At 44.4% G+C, this 5524-nt stretch overlaps 1 non-coding gene across 1 annotated transcript; it reads right to left on the minus strand.

The window, feature by feature from the left end:
- Positions 1–1337: 1337 nt before the first annotated feature.
- Positions 1338–1446, minus strand: LOC111815119. Its single transcript, XR_002819906.1, has one exon. It is a non-coding gene; the product is annotated as a U6 spliceosomal RNA (small nuclear RNA).
- Between the last annotated feature and the right edge of the window lie 4078 nt (positions 1447–5524).

The following is a 5524-nucleotide window of genomic DNA, read 5'->3' on the forward strand; positions in this document are numbered from 1 at the left end:
TATCTCAGAGCAGGGATGGCCAGACATGCAGAGAAAAAGTATCAGACACCAACATGAAGTTTGTGACTCATTCATGGGATGTGAACCTGGAAGAGCAAGAGATTTAGCTGGCAGTTGGTTGAAAGAGAAGACATTCCAGATGAGTGTCCTTTGTGAAGGGGCTTGGACCACAGAAATCCTGACTATGGCTGGTTTGAATATGGTGCTAGAACAGGGAACTTTTCTTGGAGTCCCTTTGTGCCTGAGCCACATTGTTAGTAAGAGGCATTTGCCTGCCCTGTCACTGTCTTAAGGTCCCTGTGGGCTGCTTCTGGCTTTTTTTTGTGTGTGTGTGTGGAACCGGAGATTGAACTCAGGCCCTTGTGCTTGCCAGGCAAGCGCTTTTTCTATTGAGCCATCTCCCCGGCCCCCTGCTTCTGGCTTTGATGAGAGGCTCCAGGCCAGCATTTGAAAGTAATATTTTCCAGGATTCATAGAACCGAAAGTAGATTTTGATTTTGTATTCTACTTATTTTTTTTCTATCATTATTTCTAACATAAATGAACATTTCTTAGATTTCCTTCAAAATGACACTCTGACATAGGATTCTGAATTCAGAGGATTCATGAATTTTTTGGTTGATTTCTCTTTTTTCAGCACTTTCATGTAATCCAGGGTCTTGGATAGGGAGGCAGAATCTCTAATACCAGATCAATAGTTTGTTTTTATTTTTTAAATTTAATTTAATTTTTTCAATGTATTTAGTACAGGGTCTACAAGGCATCACTACACAGATCATAGGGATCCTCCGGTTTTCAGCCTCCCACATGCTGGTATTACAGGTGCACTACGACTCCCAGTCACAGTTGCTGTCTCAGTGTGCCCCTAGGGGGAGGGCTGGCACCCACCCCGGGGATCAAACCCAGTCCCTGAGCCTGAAGAGTTTGTATTTGTAGAAGACAGAAGTGAAATGATTGTCATTTTGTTCTAAGTCATTTTCTCATGAAAGTGGTTTGAATTTTACATTAAATTGGTCTTATCGTTCCTTGTAAAGTCACTGGAAATCTTCATTTATCTTAGAGCAACTTGAAATTCCTCCCCAAGGTCTGTCACCTTCAAATGGATGATCTTATTTATCCACACATTACTCTCAGGTACAACCTTGAGCTCAACTTGAACAACAAAAAGCCCCAGAACTTCTCCAGACTTTTTGTGTTACCTTGAGTAGGGAGGGCCTCATTTTTTAGAGAACTCAGTTGTAAAATCATATCTCTTCTATAAATATGTTCATGGTGAGGAAAATAAATTAAGAGGACCCTGTCTTTTCTTTTATTCTGTTTAACCAGGATGTTTTTCTTTCACATATTTCCACTTCACGAATTTGTGTGTCATCCTTGCGCAGGGGCCATGCTAATCTTCTCTGTATCGTTCCAATTTTTTAGTATATGTGCTGCCGAAGCGAGCACTCTTTCACATACTTCCAAATCTCAATTATGCTTCAGGCTCACCTCTAAGGTACCTTGCCTCATTCCCAAATTGACCCAAATCTCTGCCTAACTGCTGGATTCTCAGGATCAGAGCTTTGTGAAATGTTTCTTAGGTGAATCTTTTTTTTTTTTTTTGCGGAACCGGGGATTGAACTCAGGCCCTTGTGCTTGGCAGGCAAGTGCTTATTCTACTGAGCCATCTTCCTGGCCCAAGTCTTGACTCTCTGGCCCAATTCATAATTTGGGATTTTCTACCCCTCCTGTGGTAACAGCAAGTATGGCCACCCACAAGAATTCACTACACAAAAAATTGCCACTAGAGGCCAGGGAAATGACTCAGTGGAATAAGCGCTTCCCTGGCAAGTGCAAGGGCCTGAGTTCAATCCCCGGTTCTGCAAAAAAAAAAAAAAAAAAAAGTTGCTACTTGACCAGGATGTGGGTAGGGAGGACAGGCAGGAACCAAGGAAAGGTTCCTCTGCTATCTCCCTGTTCTCTATCTTAACACTAACAGCCTGGAATCTGAACATCAGCTCAAGATTTTTTAAAAACTTTTTATTCATTTTGGGGCTGGAGAGATGGCTCAGTGGTCTAAAGCACCTATTTGGAACAAGCTTGGCAAAGCACAGGGACCGCGGTTCGATCCCCCAGCACCACATGCCAGCCAGCCCCGCCCCCTGGTGGGCTGAGCTGCCCCCCCCCACACACTCACACATAAATAAATGTAATAGATAAATAAATAATTAAAAAATAAAGTTAAAATTTTTATTCATTTTAATGAGAAAAAAGATAAAATAGCAATGAAACAGTTTCAAAACAGGTTAGTAGGACAGTTACAATAATTAATACATTGCATATTGTTGCCTTCGTAATACTTATTCAACAACTCAAGATTTTGTGTATGACCTTGCCAGGTAATGGTGACATCACAGGCCTCCTGGTTTTCATTGGAAAAGAATCTTCTTAAATTTGTTTTTTTGCAGAACCGGGGATTGAACTCAGGCCCTTGTGCTTGCCAGGAAAGCGCTTATTCTACTGAGCCATCTCCTCAGCCCTGAATCTCCTTAAATTTGGGGAAACTTCTCTTTTCCTTTACTTTTGTTTATTCTGGGAGGAATAACTGACCAGATCATCATCTATCTTCAGGGTAACTTGCCATCTGTTCCCTAGGAAAGCAGTACAGCAGTTAAGCCTAAGTCAGGCAACTTCAGAGGAGGGCTTGGGGTACACACAGCTTTCTTTTGTTCTTTCCCCCATACCTTTAATCTTTCCTAGAAATGAGTAAAACTGAGCAGGAGAGAACTGAGAGAGCCATGTTTTGCTTTGTTTTGTGGTATCAGGGATTGAACTCTGGCCGTTGTGCTTGCGAGGCAAGTGCTTATTCTACTGAGCTATCTCCCCTCCCCCTTGGACAAGCATTTTTTTAAAGACCTAAGTCATTAATTCAGCCATGCCTTTGGGCTACAAGAGGTTTCCTTCACACCAGGGTGCAGTGGAGGCATCAATAGCCCCAGTTATTTACAACAGTAAAGTAGGAGGAGTCAGCCCAAAAGTTCATAGCTAGGCTGGATAAAATATAAAATATCCTCTTTTTTTTTTTTTTTTTTTTGTCTTTTTCAGACAACATGCAGTTCAGGCTGGACTTGAGCTGACTTTGTAGCCCAGGCTGGTCTTGAACCTCAAGTATCTTCCTGACTCAGCCTCCCGGAGTCCTGGGATTACAGGTGTGTGCCACCACACCTGGAGTAAATTCCCTCTTTAAAAGACACCTTCCTCAGACTCTTCCTTTAAAAGACCCTTAGCAAAAGCAAAGTACACTTGGCTATCAAGAAACAAGATCTGTTTGAGAAAGGTCTGATGAAGGAAGGCGTCTCATGAACCTCACCTTAAGACTTGGGCATCTTTACTATGCTGTCCTAAAAACACACAGTGGCCTGCCAGACACATCGCAGGCTTAGATGCTGAGGACTAGGGCAAAGCGTGTGCTAGGAAGATTATGCAGGTGGGGATGGAAAATCTGGAAGAAGCTAAATTCCTATTGAAACTGGAGATAGAAGAAAAAGTATATAAGGATTAACTTGGTAGAAAAAGACCCACTGGGGCCTAGCTTGATAGCTAGAGATGGAGGATGTCCCATTTTCAATTATTTTCAGGATTTCCTGTTCTCTGTGGCAAGAGGGAACAGATGTTGCAGTAGTCTCTTGCTGGTGTTACTTCCACAAAAGCCAAGTGCTTTTACAGCAAACATCCCTCCTTGGGAGACCACCAGAAGGGACACATCAAGTCTTTGGGTTACCAAACAGATTAGCAGGCTTCATTCAGGAAGGGACATGAGAGGGAGCTGCGGGCAGTATAATGCATGTAGGAGAAGTAGTGATCATTTCTGTGCTTTGTTTCGTTTCTAGGAGCACAGCAACCTGCACCTGTTTACTACCATGTCCTCTACCAAGGATGCGGAGAAGCCCAGGTGACCTGGCATGGGGAGACCTACTGCCTGGTTGGTGGCTACCGCGCCTATGGAGATGCTGCCATCGCCACCCCAGTAAAGGTCAAACAACAGAAGCCAGCATCCAGGTGGCCTCATGAGGATGTTTCCACTGATAGCCCAGTAAAGGTCACGACATTCATACACACTCCCAAAAGGCCTCGACTGATGGCAGAGTATAACCACCAATCAGAGTGCACGAACCCCAAAATTCACCACTGGAACAGTGCTGATGAGACTGAAGAACAGCTGAGCAAATCTGTTGAGAAGATGGAAATTAAAGAAAGCTAATTAACACCTGTAGTCAGCGACCTCCCCAGCCTTCTTCTGAAGATAGAAACTGGTAATTCTGCCTCAGTCAGGATCTCTCTTCCCTACCAATAGCTGTGGGGAAGAGCCAGAAATGGTAGATGAAAGGAGGAGCTGCTTTGGATATCCTGGGCTTAACCTGTTAGAAGGGCTTATGTTTTCCCCTCAGTCCTCTGAAGTTTCTTCTGCTACAGAAGTAACCGTGTGGTTTTTTTTTTTGTTTTTTTTGTTTTTTTTTTTTGGTGGAACTGGGGATTGAACTCAGGCCCTTGGGCTTCCTAGGGAAGTGCCTATTTCACTGAGCCATCTCCCTGGCCCCACTGTGTGCATTTTTTTAAAAAAATGTATTTAGTACAGGGTTTACAAGCTCTCACAGATCAGACTCATAGTGATTCTCCTGTTTTCAGCCTCCCAAGTGCTGGGATTACAGGGGTGCGCACCACCATGCCCAGTCTCAATCAATCTCAGTGCGCCCTGGGGGTGGGACCACAGTATGCCTAGGATCAAACAGGTCCCTGTGTCTGCCTAAGCAAGCGTTTTAATATGCTGAGCTGTCTGGCCAGCACTGTGTACATTCTTAAAGCCAAAGAGGAGGTAAGTGCAAAGCAGCCTGCTCCCTCCGAGTACATTCACACATGGAAACAGAGACGTTTTTCTAAGGTCTTCTGCCTTCAAATGGGATCCGTGATAAGTTTTTTTTTGACTGAACCAGGGACTGAACTCAGGCCCTTGCGCTTGCCAGGGAAGCACTTATTCCACTGAGCCATCTCCCCAGCCCCCACAATAGGTTTCTAATGGTGATGTCTAGAAAACTGGTGCCAAGTTCAAGGCCAGTTGAGGCCCCGGGGCATGCTGAGCCTCATGCTGGAGCTGGCTGTCACTCAGTGGTACATCATGTGTTTAGCTGCATTCAATACCCAGCACAAAAAAAAAAAAAAAAAAAAAAAGGAAGGAAGATGGAAAGAATGAAGAAGGGAAAAATGGAAGGATGGAAGAGAGACAGAAAGAAAGAAATCATGGGCCAGGGATACAGCTCAGTGGCATAAGAGCCTGCCTGGCAAGCACAAGGGCTTGAGTTTGATCCCTGCTACCACAAAAAAAGAAGAAAACAAAAGAAATCCCTGGGCTGGCCAAATAGCTCAGCAGATTAAAGCACCAGCCTGCAGGTGCAGGGGCCGGGGGTTCAATCCCCAGGCCTATGCTGGTTCAGTCCCTGGGGAGCGTTGAGCCAGCAATTGAGACTGAGTATGTTGGTGCACACAGTCT

This window comes from Octodon degus, unplaced genomic scaffold (genome assembly GCF_000260255.1).
Source record: "Octodon degus isolate 3935 unplaced genomic scaffold, OctDeg1.0 scaffold00011, whole genome shotgun sequence".
Classification (NCBI taxonomy): Eukaryota; Metazoa; Chordata; class Mammalia; order Rodentia; family Octodontidae; genus Octodon; species Octodon degus.